Source organism: Podarcis bocagei, assembly GCF_964188305.1.
Source record: "Podarcis bocagei genome assembly, chromosome: 17".
NCBI lineage: Eukaryota > Metazoa > Chordata > Lepidosauria > Squamata > Lacertidae > Podarcis > Podarcis bocagei.
Window position 1 is genome coordinate 34493212 of NC_138143.1, and position 15115 is coordinate 34508326.

The following is a 15115-nucleotide window of genomic DNA, read 5'->3' on the forward strand; positions in this document are numbered from 1 at the left end:
GGCCAAACTTAGATTCACAAAATGTTTAGGGGCATGCGTACCCCCAGAAAAAAGCACTGAATACATTATACATATTCAAATATATTAAGAATGAAAGAAAGCAAGAGAAAGAGAGAACTATGGGACACCTCTACTGCTCAGGACCCCTTTAGATTTGCTGGGCTTCTGCCCCTCATTTCCCCATCCTGAATACCTGAAGGAGCGTCTCCACCCCTATTTTTCTGCCCAGACACTGAGGTCCAGCGCCGAGGGCCTTCTGGCAGTTCCCTCACTGCGAGAAGCCAAGTTACAGGGAACCAGACAGAGGGCCTTCTCAGTAGTGGCACCTGCCCTGTGGAACGCCCTCCCACCAGATGTCAAAGAGAAAAATAACTACCAAACTTTTAGAAGACATCTGAAGGCAGCCCTGTTTAGGGAAGCTTTTAATGTTTAATGGGTTATTGTATTTTAGTGTTTTGTTGGAAGCTGCCCAGAGTGGCTGGGGAAACCCAGCCAGATGGGCAGGGTATAAATTTATTATTATTATTATTATTATTATTATTATTATTATTATTATTATTATTATTATTATCCTGGCCCTCCTCCTTTCTCATTTCTCTGCCTGTTTCTTTTCTCGGTTGAAAATTCCATATTGCTTGCAGGGTGCCCTTTTTATCCCATTGCCGACTCTCTTGGTAGATCTCCCCTAAAGCGCCCCAGCCTGTGCAGCTGGGTTCTCTTCCTTTCTTTTACAGTTGTGGAAGCCCTTGGACAGACCTATCCTGCCTGTGAGAGTGATTCTCCTACCTGCCAACAGCTGCAAGCCAACACCCAGCGCTTTCCACCACATGGCCTCTGCTGCAAGAGCAACGTGGAGCAAGGCAGCTGCTGCCTCTGAGCCTCGAAGAAGAGTTGAAGAGGAGTGCACCACACTGGTGGCAGGAACTGGTTCTGAGACCTTTCTGCCAAGGAGGTGGAGCAGCTGGGGACCTGCTGAAAAAGAGAAGCTCATCTCTCTGAAGATAGCATAATCTTAAACAACAACCAAGCAGCTAGTCAAATCTGAATGAATTAGCAACTACGCAGCTAGGGATGTCAGAGGAATCCACTATATATTTTCCCATATATGTAATAAACAAACTGAATTTCTCCCCCATTCCTAGATATAACTTTTTAAAAAATGGTTTTCAATACGTTGAAGATTGTTTGGTGTAAAAAACAAAAAAAGGGGTAATCTCACATATTTGGGGTCAGAAACAATGCTGAACAGCTATCTTTTCTCTTGCCTGTGATGGAGTGTGTTATGTCAGGAGGCAAACAAGCAATTTCAAACCTAACATTAATGGGATAGTGGGTGTGCTGGACAAGACACACAAAAAAATGAAATATAAAACCCAAATTCCACAGTGTAAAGTGTTTTGTTTTAATTCGGCATCATCTAGATTTATAGACTGGGCATTAGAAAAATACTACCTTCTCTATTAATCCATTTATCTCTCCAGGTTTACCATATGTGTACAATAATTCAATGGAATGGTTGGCGAGTTTCCTAAAAACCATTACCTACTAGACTGAGGTTTTCAATCTTGTCAGAGATGTATATTGATCACAAACTATTACACCTTGTATTTATTGCATGTAACCTCACTGTATCTATTTAGATCAGTCAAGTGTTTTACTTCTGGTGACAGTGCTGGGGTTTTAGGCACATTTCCTGACCACTGAGGAAGACCCTTGTGGGATGAAGCATGTCTGGTCTTCAACATTAATTTTATCATTGTTGGTCCTGTGAGCTCAATGTTTCAGCATCAGGTTATTATATTGTTGCATGTATATAATGATGTCCTCTTGGAAATCTCATCTGTTCTTTACGTCTGGTTATATTATGGGGGGGGGGTTGAAGTTATATAATTTTTAACAGCCACCCATAAATATTATTTTGCTCGCAATCAAATTTGTGGCTCTGCTGGGGCAGGAAACAGAGAGAGGACAAAGGCGGGGGTCCTGAGCTCCTATGTAGCAGCTGATTCTCCTCTGCCCATCACACCTTTAAGGCTTGTCGCCACCCCTATTGGCAAAACCTATTGGTGTTTGGCAACTTTCTGACTAGTTGCAGGACCTAGCAGAGTACACGCAGAATCCACGGAGGCAATTGGCAACTTGGCTGCAGACTGGATGGACGAAGCAGGAACCAGGAACTTGTAGTTAGGTGTTTATTATATACAGTGGACTATTTACAGGAACAGAACACGGATCTTTAGCTAGCTCTCTCTGACACGACTCACAACTCCTACACTGACACAGAACTCTGAACACTGAACTCCTGAACTAACACATTCCAGTTAGTAGGCCATTAATTATCACTCCCTTGAGAGAGCTTGACCAATCAGGGAGCGGTCTCCATGTCTCTGTTATCTCCAGGCAGACTTACTCCTTCAGATTGCCTTCTGGCTGTCTGCCAAACCTTAATTGACTCTGTGTGAGTAGCTGCATGTACACAGTTTCCCAACAACCCCCCTCTTAGCAAGCCATGCTCAGTTCTAATTTCAGAGCCCAGCTGGTCCAACATCAGTTAAAACAATTGTCTGCTTTTGCAGCTGAGCGCTGGCCATTGTGGGGTTAAGAACCCTCTGCCACTAGCTAAGTCATCTTCGCTCTACCCTCCATGCACATCAATGAAGCGAGGTTTTGGTAGGAAGAAGAGGTGAGTTTGAAATGCTGTGTCTTTGCTGCTTGCACAGAAATACACTGCTGAATCCTCTGTTCTGGCTGGGGAAATGTTAAGGTGGCATTGCTTTGTTTCACGCTGCTCAGCTTGGAAACGCTCAGAAACGTTGCCTTGATGCTGTAGCTGGTTTAAATAGAAACTAAAGAGAAGCTGCAGACCCTGTCCTGGGTCTTGCCGGAACCAAAGCATGTTGTTGTGGTCGGTAGTTTGTTCGCACTCCAGCCTGGCGTTTCTGCCTTCCTGAAGCACCAGACTCCACTGCTGCCTGATCTCTGCATTGGACCATCCTGGGGGAGAGAGGGAGAGGGAAGCTTGTGAAGAAACCCTTTAAAACAATGTCTTAAATAAGAATCCTTGAGTGAAGGTCTTACCTACTTCCAAGAGGCAAGTGGCCACACACCAGATGATCCACATCTCTTCCCCCCTGAGCTGCGGGCAAACGTTTGTGGGCAAACGTTTTAGAACAGCCGCAGCGTCTACTTCCTTCTCTTGACTCCAGTTTATGTCATCGCAAAGGCGGAGACAGCAATGACTGCCCAGGGCTGCAGTGTAATTCATTTTATGTCTATTTGAAAGTCCCACTGAGAGAGTTCACTGGGGTTTACTTTCATGCCATCTCCAATGCTTCAAATTATTCCATCCACAGTGTCTCTGAAATTTTTTTACACATCACCTTGGGAAGACAGGTGAACTAATGCCATTGTACTGGAAGAAGCAAAGATCATCAGTGTCAAAGCAATCATCAACTTCGTGGGACTGGTCATGTTGTGCGGATGCCTGATTATCGTCTTCCAAAGCAACTACTCTATTCTGAACTTAAAAATGGAAAGCATAATGCTGGTGGTCAACAAAAGAGGTTTAAAGTCTCTCTCAAGGCAAATCTAAAAAAATGTAGTATAAACACCGACAACTGGGAAACACTGACCTGCCAGCGTTCCAACTGGAGAACAGCCTTTACCAAAGGTGTCATGGGTTTTGAAGACACTCAAACTCGGGACGAAAGGGAGAAACTTGCTAAGAGGAAGACACGCTGGGCAAACCCTCACCATGATCAACTCCTGCCCGGAAACCTATGTCCCCACTGTGGAAGGACGTGTGGAACCAGAATTGGCCTCCACAGTCACTTACGGACTCACTGTTAAGACTGTGTCTATGGAAGACAATTTTACTCGGCTACAAGTGATTGCCAAAGAAGTCTCTCATGCAGGTTTGTCGCTGCCTACTCACACTCACACACGGATCCTGGGAACTGTAGTTTATGCCCCACAGGGGTACAATTCTCCAGCACCCTCTACAAACTACAGTTCCCAGAATGTTTTGAATCTATGGTGTGCATAAAGCCTATATCAGATCACCTCATACTTTTTGAATAGTTGATTCCATTTTATATGGCAGAGCCGAATTGCCCAGGGGCAAAAAGCAGTTCGTGCTCTTTTTTTTAGAAATCTGCCATTGTTGCTGCCAGGCACCGCTGCACAATCCAGGTAAGGGAGGCTGGGGCGGTGGTATAATTTTCTTTCAGCCTCTTGTACGCTGAAAGAAAATTATATGAAAATGATATACTGGTGGTATTTGACTCCTTGTAAGCTTGCAAAAATGTATAAGACAAGTGCAAATATCTGCTGGAAAGGTAAGCAAAAGGAAGGCACCTTCTATCATATGTGGTGGACCTGTAAGGTTCTAAAAGCATTCTGGGAAATGATATATAGTATTCCCTGCCAATCTGGCTGGGTTTCCCCAGGCGCTCTTCGTGGCTCCCAAACAGAATATTAAAAACACAATAAAACATCAAACATCAACAACTTCCCTAAACAGGGTTGCCTTCAGATGTCTTCTAAAAGTCAGATAGTTGTTTATTTCCTTGACATCTGATGGGAGGGCGGTCCACAGGGCAGGCGCCACTACCAAGAAAGCCCTCTGCCTGGTTCTCTGTAACCTCACTTCTCGCAGTTAGGTTAAATTAATTCAAAGCGGGCAGACAGGGCAGAGGTTAAACACTTCCTCTCTCATCCACTGATTTGTCTATTCAAATACTGCCCCAATTCCCAGCATGAGTGTTATGAGAAAAACACAAGATCGTGTCTGTCTCATTCCACCCTCAGACACTCATACATATGAAATGTTTTTGCAGGTGGGAAGCATTACTTTGAACTGCTGTGTCAAGGCTGGTTGCACAGAAATAGATGGCTGAATCCTCTTGTTTCACAGAGGAAATCTTCAGCTGAAGGCGCTGAGTCTCAGGCTGCTTGGCTGCGAACCGTTCAGGAAGACTGCTGTTCTCCAGAAGTTCTCGATACTGGAAAAAATAGAGAAACTGCAGACCTCGATTTGCACCCTGCCGGTACCAGAACATATAGTTGTGAGACTCCGTTTGATTGCATTCCAGCTGAGCAGTGTCCCCGTCTCTCAGCACTAAACCCGGTGTTTGGTCGATGCGAGCATTTGAGCTTCCTAGAAGAGAGAAAACTAAGTGTTATAACATTGGGGGTGAGGGTTTAAACCAGTGTTTTCCAAACTTGGGTCTTGAGCTGTTTTTGGACTACAGCATCCCTAGCTAGCAGGACCGGTGGTCAGGGATGATGGGAATTGTAGTCCAAAAACAGCCGAAGACCCAATGGTTTAAACCAACATCGCAGGTGAGCTTTATATAAAAAGGGTTCGATGAAGGCTTTACCTATTTCCAAAAGCCAAACGCTCAGAAGGCACCAGCTAATCCACATTTCTTCTCTAACGCAGCCACTAGACTTTCGGCAAGTTTCATGTGGCTGTGATACTCTACGCTTCCTTCTGTGGTTCCGTCACACTGGCTCCCCTCCTGACATCACAAAGTCAAGGTAAGCAGATACTGCTGGCTTTGCTGCTCTAGTTTAGGGGCACGAAATCTGTGGGCTGTGAGCTGTTGCTGGACTCCCATCAATAGCCCTACTGCCTGGGGCTGATTGGAGTTGAAGTGCAACAACAAACGTCCCCTTCCCTGTATATAATGCAATAAACCAACATACATTTTAACCTGACGCATCAATGCGCTCCAATTTTAATTGGTGGGACTGAGAGTTTAGGGCATGCCTGTTTGTGTCCAGAGGATATTCGCAACACAATCCTGTTTATGCCCTGGAAGCAGCTCACACTGCTAGGTTTGATAACAGCATTTTTGTATTTATTGTCCAATGTTCCTGCTTTTTTATTATGCTTTCCACGATTAAATTCTTTAATGTTACTTCTTCTCTTTTTTGCCCAGGAATATTCTATAACATGACAAGTCACATATCACTTGTTATATTCTGGCAGGGATGTAACTCTGTGTAGACAAAGAGAGAGTTGATTAGGCAATCTCAGTGCTGTTTTTCTAAAAAAAAGAGGTGCTGGAACTCACCGTGAACACCTCCCTTGTTCTCTTATAATGGCAATGGCGCCACTTGAGAGGTGAAGGAACTGAGTTTCGGAGAGTTCCGGCTGAAAAAAAGCCCTGAGCAATCTGATGGTATCAATGTATCTCCACCTACATATCTCTAAATATGTGAGAGAAATTGAATGCCAGTGTGAATCTTAGTTACTTGCTGATTCCCCCCCCCCTTAAAAGTCACCTCCCAGCTGGATCAGAATAAGGCTCCCATGGTTGTGTTCTGAAAACTATGGCAGCCTTCTCAGAATGCTTCCAGAGCATGTGTGGAGGGCCCTTTCCTTGTGAAAGGAACTCATTTCTGGTTTCTTTTTAAATGAAGCTGTAAAGCACCCTTTGCCAAACAATTGCCCTGGCAGGGGCTGATGGGAGTTCTAGTCCAAAAGATTTTGCCCGGTTAGGAAAAACTGATCAAAAGAAATGGTTGCCTCAAGGCATCATCCTATAAAATATATTTTACGTACTTATTTAATTTCTAGACCACCCTTCACCCAAAGATCACAGGGCGGCTTACAACATAAAAACACAAAAAACCATACTGTAATAACAAATGAAAACAATAACCCCCACACTCAATTCAAAAGGCCATAGGTCAGCACAATCAGACACCTTCATCTTCCCCAGATGCAACAAAACATGTCTCTCCCCTCTACGGCAGGCGCTATAACTCTCCAATGGTTTGACTTCACCTCCCAAAGGCATACTCTTCCATTGTCACCTGAGACAAAAGGATGCCTGCCAACCAACCAACCAACCAACCAACCAACCAACCAACCAACCAACCAGAGATTGACTAATTAGCCAAGAGCCTGGGATATTTATTGTTTCATTTAAAATAGAAGGAGAGAAATGCATCACCGGCAACTCAAGGGTTCAGCAGCCCTCGATGGACCCTATGATGTAATTCTTAAATGATAAGGCAGGGATAGGGAAATGGTGGCCCTCCATCCGACTACAGCCCCCAGCCAACATGGTCCTTATTCAGAGATGATGGGAACTGTAACAACATCAAGGTGACCCTGGCGCAGGGTCTGCGGTGATGAATGCAGTTCCTCTCCCATCAGTCAGAGTGAAACGGTGGCAGCACACATTACGCCGGGTGGAATTCCCCAGTCAGAGCAAAACTCCTTTCAAACCGCAGCCCACCCCTTCTAAGGCCTAGTTCTCAAAGACAACAGGTGTCACGTTGCTAAACACAGCCAGGGCAGGCGGTTATTGCACACTGCAGGAAGAGCTCCCGACTACTGTGTATCTGCTGCTAGCACAGAAATACACGGCTGTATCGCTTGCTTCAACCGAGGAGATGTTCAAGCAAAGGACTTTATTGTCCAGCCGACGAGCCCTCAGTCTGTCCGACTTGATCTCGTTGGTCTCCACAGCATTTTCAATGGAGTAATAGAGAAGCTGAAGGCCCATCCCCTGGGGCTGTTGCTTGTACCAATACATGTTATCGTGTCCGTACGTTTGACTGCATTCCAGCTGGGCTATTCCGCCCTCCTTCACCATCAAACTTGGCGCCTGGTGGATCTCTTTGCCTGCAAGCCCTTGGCGGGAGAAAAAGATGCACTCAAAGAAATGGCTCAGATAATCGTATTCATTTTTCTATTTCTACACGTATCTGTGCTACAAACGTACACTGGTCGCATATTTCTATGCCACACTAACTGTCCTGGGACTTGCCCCCCCCCCAGCATCACAGAACTGGGAGGTGGGCAGTATGAAGCTGGTTTGCCTGTACAGTGGTACCTCAGGTTACATACACTTCAGGTTACAGACCCTTCAGGTTACAGACTCCGCTAACCCAGAAATAGTACCTCGGGGTAAGAACTTTACCTCAGGATGAGAACAGAAATCCCCCGGCGGCACCAGGAGGCCCCATTAGCTAAAGTGGTGCTTCAGGTTAAGGACAGTTTCAGGTTAAGTACAGACCTCCGGAACGAATTAAGTACTTAACCTGAGGTACCACTGTAGTCAGAGATGCGGTCTATTAAATCTATGCAACTGTTTCAGAAATGGAGCACAGTGTGGGCTTATTAGATTAACATTCACAGAACTGATGAAAACAATCCTCTACAGAGAACTCAGCAGTAGTCAGGAAAATAGCCAAACATTGCCCTTCAGCTTCTGGGGTGGCCACTTCTTGCCAGGACACCAGAAAGCTGGTTAAATCTCCTAGTGGAGCAGTATACCTCCGACTTTCCCCTCCCCAGCCCTTTTCTGCCCTGTCATCTGTGGCACCACCCCTACCAGGTAGGCCACTCACCTGCCGTCCTGTTGGCATGGCAGGTGAGAGAGGGTCAGCAGAGGCCTTGAGAGAAAATGAGTGGCAGAAATAGTTGTCAGTATTACTATTGTTATTAAGTTACAGTGGTACCTCGGGTTAAGTACTTAATTCGTTCCAGAGGTCCGTCCTTAACCTGAAACTGTTCTTAACCTGAAGCACCACTTTAGCTAATGGGGCCTCCTGCTGCCGCCACGCCGCCAGAGGACGATTTCTGTTCTTATCCTGAAGCAAAGTTCTTAACCTGAAGCACTATTTCTGGGTTAGCGGAGTCTGTAACCTGAAGCGTATGTAACCTGAAGCGTCTGTAACCCGAGGTAACACTGTAATAATATTATTATATATTATTTATGTACTGCCCTTCATCCATGGGTCACAGGGTGGTTTACAACATAGAAACCCATAATAACAACAGAAACCTATAACAACAGCAACAACAACACACACACAAACACACACAGCATTAAAGACCTCCTGCTAGTGTCTGGCACAGTCTTCCCCAACCTGGTGCCCTCCAGTTGTTTCGGACTACAAATCCTATCATAAAATTGTTGGTTTGGAAGAGACCAGGAGGGTCATCTCGTCCAATTCCCCTGCGATGCAGGAATCTTTGGCCCAACGTGGGGCTTGAACCCACAACCCTGAGATTAAGAGTCTCATGCTCCGCTGACTGAGCTTTCTGAAGTGCCATCAGTCATGCTAGCCAGGATTGATAGGAGTTGTAATCCAGCAATAATACATGGCTGCCACCAGGTTGACGAAGCAAGTCCACCGCAAGAGGTGTGTGCCCCAGAAGCTTCGATTCTCCAACTTGCCCTCCTTGTTCTTTGCTCCTCCGTTTTTTATCAACCTGAGGTAAATTGTAAGAACATTTAAATTCCAACAGAATATTTTAGGGTTTCTTGACTGGTCGTTTCCTCCCAGCTACAAACGCACCTGCAGCCAAGAGAGAAACAGCCACACACCACACGGTCTGGACCTTCATCTCGGAGCGTTTGCTGTTTCTCAACCATCTCCTTGCAGAAATACGGTGTAGGCTCAACCGCTCCCCCTTGAGGATGGAAAACTCCCTTGAATGGCCAAGTTCAAACAGAGAAACACACACTTAAATTTATTTCCTGCATTTCATGAAACTTATAACACTGCTGGATTTTTTTTAAAAAAAGGAAAACAACAACAACATGAAAAGTGGTTTACAAAAATGCATTGCACCCCTCATTAAAAAGATATATTGAAAACACGGACACAGCATTTTTAAAGCTGACCCAGAGATGGTAGGGGAACAATTAGGATCAGAGACATCATGCTTCCCTCCCTAAGATGGGCAGAAGCTTTCTGGGCTTTGAGAAGGGCTTTAATACTTTAAGGTCCTAAACTAAAGAAGAATGGCAACTTAAGCTGTCAGAATATGTGCAGCTTGCAGACTTAACATATAGAATAAGAGAACATACGTTTAGAAAAGATTGGAAAATGTTTGTTGAATACATGGGGGGTATTGTGTACACTTGAAAATGTTGGCAGCATTAAGATAAATTCAACAGTGTAAATAAGTTTTGATGGATGCAATAACAGAATACTGAATTGTTTCGTTTTTGTAAAATATGCAGGGATTTATGATATGCAAAATGAACTATGGAAACAGAAGGGGGGAAGTCATTGTAATTTTAAGAATGTTTAAATGAGTATTTTAAATTGTAAAACAAAAAAGGAAATAAAAATTATATATATAATACTTTCAGGCTCCAATTTACTGGGAACCAGTGCTTCCCCCCAAGGGGGTACTCAAGGGTACGCAGTAGCGGCATATCTTTTTGTTCCTAAAAAGTGTGGTACTTACTGTAACAACTTCATGGTGAGTACCGGCACCTCTTTTTCTAGAAAAAAAGCGGGAACATTTAGGGGACTAGCCCTGTCCCCCTAGTACACTGACTGCTCGCCACTGAGCAGAACATACAACTATCTGACTTTTGGAAAACATCTGAAGGCAGCCCTGTTTAGGGAAGTTTTTAATGTTTGGTGTTTCATTGTATTTTTAATATTTTGTTGGAAGCCGCCCAGAGTGGCTGGGTAAACCCAACCAGATGGGTGGGGTATGTATGTATGTATGGTAAAGGTAAAGGGTCCCCTGACCATTAGGTCCAGTCATGACTGACTCTGGGGTTGCGGCGCTCATCTCACTTCACTGGCCAAGGGAGCCGGCGTACAGCTTCTGGGTCATGTGGCCAGCATGACCATAGCTGTCAACTTACAGATTTGAAAATAAGGGACCAGCAGCCTTGAAAATAAGGGACCAACAGCCAAAATAAAAGACCTGCAGCCTCACCTGTTCCAGCCACTCCAGTCTTCCTGTCCTCCTGCAGTCTGGTCAAACTCATGCTGGTAGCTTTGAGAACACTGTCCAACCAATTTTGTAACCAGAGGTTCAACTGAATATAATCTGAACCACATGCACCACAAGGGAGGGAGAGGAGCTGCTTCCTTTGAAATTTAAGGGACACCATTTAAGGGACATTTAAGGGACATCCATCAATAAGGGACAGCAGCGGGACATGGTGCTGGAATAAGGGACTGTCCCTTCAAATAAGGGACACTTGACAGCTATGAGCATGACTAAGCCGCTTTTGGCGAACCAGAGCAGCGCACGGAAACACCATTTACCTTCCTGCTGGAGTGGTACCTATTTATCTACTTGCACTTGGTGCTTTCGAACTGCTAGGTTGGCAGGAGCAGGGACCGAGCAACGGGAGCTCACCCTGTCACGGGGATTCGAACCGCAAACCTTCTGATTGGCAAGTCCTAGGCTCTGTGGTTTAACCCACAGCGCCACCCATGTCCCATGTATGTATGTATGTATGTATGTATGTATGTATGTATTAATTTGTTTGTTTGTTTGTTTTTAGGTTTCTGGGGAGCTAACCTGGCTGTCCCTCTTTGGCTTGTCTGGGACAAGGTTCTGTCATCACACTGCAAGTTAAGCAACTTCTCAAAAGCAATTTGGGGGACATACAACTGAAGTTCTGAGCGAAGTGTGGTTAGAGAACACTGGGTGATCATTGCAGACATGCCATCAGCAACGGCAGCGGCAGCTGTTTCCTGCCCTCCTCCGAACATGAAGGTGACTGGTTATAGTTTGCGTGTGTTTGTGGCCTAGGTGGGAGTGTGGGCAGAGCTGTGATGTTCATGTGCAGCTGCGAGGCAGAGAACTCTCGCTGTGCCTTTACTAGCTGCACAGAAATACACTGCTGTGTCTGCAGCTTGTCCCAGAGGGATGGACAAGGAGGCACGAGTCACTTCCGGTCTGTCTATGCTGTATTGGGTCATCTCCATCTCTGGGTCATTCCCATGTATAGAGTATCCAATGAGTTGCAGCTGCTTCTGCACACTGTTGCTCTTCTGTCGGTACCAAAAAACATATAAGTAGGACGAGTCATCATGCTTGCAGTCTATGCTTGTTTTGCTCCCTTCCCGGATGATTTGGAAGCGATCCTCCTGTATCACGTTGATCCCACTGCAGAGACCTGCAAAACACCAGAGAGACGAAGAAGGGCCCATAATAACAGAGAGTGCATGTCCCAGTTCGGCTCCACATTTCCCCCCTTGCTTTGTTGTTGTTTTCTTCTTCGTTCTTTAGTTCCGTCCAACTTTTGTGCTAACTACTTGCTTAAACCTCATCAGGAAAAGGTTGTGGTGAAGGTTCCATCCCATAATCCCAGCTCTTCCCAGTCCACTCCCTTACCCCTTTCTTTCTAGTTCTCCTACGCACCCCCTCCTCAATATTTCCCACTCCACTTTGCACTGCTGAGCTTCTCTTCTTCGGGAAAGACACAGAGTGAACCTAGAGACCAGATTGGTGGTGAACTCCCTTTCCCTGGTACTCTGGTCATTAGGAATCAAGCCTTCACTAGGCTCTTCTATGTCTGAACTACGAACCTCCTCTTCTCCCAAGGCAGATAACTTATTTTTTGTGCTTCTCCTTCTCATTTATCAAATCTCTCCCAGTATTCTCTCTCCTCCTAATTTCTCTTCCCCATCGCAATTTCCATATTGCTTGTAGGATGCATTTTTTCTCTCTCATTGCTAACCACCTTGGCAGATCTCTCCTGAAAGGACTACTCTGTGCAGCTGGTTTCTTTTCAGCCTGCCTTTTGCAAATATGGAGGCCCTTAGATACATCCTGCCTGTGAGAGAGAGATCCCTACCTGTCAACAGCTGCAGGCCAACAGAGACACCCAGCGCCGACCACCACATGGTGTCTGTTGCAAGAGAAATGCAGAGCAAGACATCTGTTGCCTCCTCAGTGCTGGAGTGGAGTTCCATTAAAGAAGAGGCTCACTTGAGCACCTCATTGGCTCTGATTCTGAGACCGTCCAGCCAATGAGGTGAAGCAGCTGGGGACCGACAGAGAAATAGGAGCTCATCTCTCTGCTAGGGGCATATAATCTCAAACTGATGTTAGCTGACACCTGAATGAGTTAGCAATCCTATTTTTATTATGTTTCCTGAGTTACCCATACTGCATCTCAACTTGCAGCCATTATTTGGCTCATAAGCCAAGAAAACTTTACTCTTGCACCCCCATATCTTGCTCTGTGAGCCTTATTCTGTGTTCTTCAGTACAAGCTGTGTTCTCCATTTTTTCTCTTCTGTATGCATTCTGAGTCTATTGATGGTTTACACATACAAGTTGTTTTTTGATTTGGGGAGGGCACATATCCCCCTCCAGGTAATAAGAGATTTATGGGAACAACTGTTTTATTTCTCACTTTGGATTCTGTGTAACAGATAGAGAAATTGGCTCAACAGTAAATTTAAGTTAAATCCAAGTACAGTCGTACCTTGGAAGTCGAATGGAATCCATTCCGGAAGTCCATTCGACTTCCAAAATGTTCGGAAACCAAAGAAGCCAATCGGAAGCCGCGGAAGCCCCATCAGACATTCGAGTTCCAAAGAATGTTTGCAAACCGGAACACTCACTTCCAGGTTTGCGGCATTTGGGAGCCAAAACATCCAGGTACCAAGGCGTTTGGGATCTAAGGAATGACTGTACTCCAAAGTAATTGGGTTTTTCATCTGTTAAGAACGTGAGCCTCATATATGCAGAATTGTGCTTGAAGCTCAACAGAGACTTCACCAAACTGCAAAATTTGTCAAGATTTCAGTGTTTGTACCTAGGTTTGGAGTATTTGCTAGACCACCATACCATCCCCAAATAAAACAAATGCAATTTTTAGTAATAAATATTTTGGTACAAAACATATAATTCATTCAGAGTCCAACTTGGGCAATGGACATTGGCATGATCTCAAAGTCGGACAGAAGCAGAAACTGTAGACCAGAGAAAAACGTTAACCCTCTTGCTTCTCTCATCTGAGATTGGCAGTACATGCTGAGCTCTGTATTCTAGTATAGAGCAGGGGTTCATAGGAGAGACCTTCACTCATATCGTGACTCTACCTTGAAGCACACTGAGTGATCATGCTTCGGCGGTCACTAGCCCACACACCTGAGCAACTTCAATAAATGAGGAAAACCAGGAACACCACGCAAAACTGCTTAGAAGAATGGTAATGAATAAAATACACCTGTTTCCCATTGCAGTTCTCCTTTCACTTAAAGAAAAATTCAGTTAGTCAGCTGTACCCAGTATCTCTGGCTCCAGTTCTCCATATTTCTGGTTGCACACGGTGAGAGAGCTGATAAACGCTCCCCTTTGTTGTCTTCCATCTTTCTTCCCCAAAGCCTCAGCAAGGCGCTGTCTTTTGTGATCCCTGCTTGCTTAGAAAAAAGAAAACGACATGGTCGGGAGAGAGAAGACATATTTCTGGCCCTAGGAACATGTAAATGACGAGGGAAGTAAGAAAACAGAAGAATGGGACAAACAAGGGGAGTGAATGTGAGCAAATGACATTGGCAAGTACTTTTTTAAAAAAATTAATAAAAATTATATTTTAAAAAAAGTTTTTAAAACATTTTTAACAGTAATTAAACATACTTTTACATCTTATTCAAATTTTTGACTTCCATCAATTCTGTCTGAAAATTTTCCAATCTAATCTCTTAGTATGTATTTCTTATTTTCCTTATTACATTTCAAACTCATAACCAATATCTCTATCTTTTTCTACTTTGTAACACTTCATATATTTCTCCTTACAAAACTTCTTGTAGTCCTACTAGCGTAATTTGTTGATTACAATTGCTCTTCAAATAATTCATATACTTCTTCCAATCTTCTGTAAATCTCTGGTCCCGCAGGTTTTGAATCCTTCCTGTCATTTTATCCAATTCTGCGTAGTCCATTAATTTCGTCTGCCATTCTTCTTTCGTCGGAATTTCTTCTTGTTTCCATTTCTGGGCTAACAATACTCTTGCCGCAGTTGTTGCATATAAAAACAATTTAACATCTTGCCTATTAATGTCCTGACCTATAATACCAAGTAAAAATGCTTCTGGTTTTTTAAAGAATGTATATTTCAATGGTGAGATGTTGACATTGGCAAGTACTTGGCATGAGGTTGGGGTCTGAAAACCGGAGGAGTGGGTAAACCAAGGGCTTCATAGCAGAAGCACTGCTGGATTCGAAGAAATACAGTTTTCAATCTGGAGCAAAATTCCGGAGTGATGCTCTGGACAAATAATAATAATAATAATAATAATAATAATAATAATAAATTTTATTTATATCCCGCCCTCCCCAGCCGAAGCCGGGCTCAGGGCAGCTAAGAAC

At 44.3% G+C, this 15115-nt stretch overlaps 1 gene segment (V, D, J or C); it reads right to left on the reverse strand.

Annotated features, from left to right (window-relative positions):
- Positions 1–6872: 6872 nt before the first annotated feature.
- Positions 6873–9472, reverse strand: LOC308577220 (T cell receptor beta variable 6-1-like). The segment is given in 2 exons: positions 9325–9472; positions 6873–7651 (listed from the first exon to the last, which is right to left on the reverse strand).
- Positions 9473–15115: the final 5643 nt, after the last annotated feature.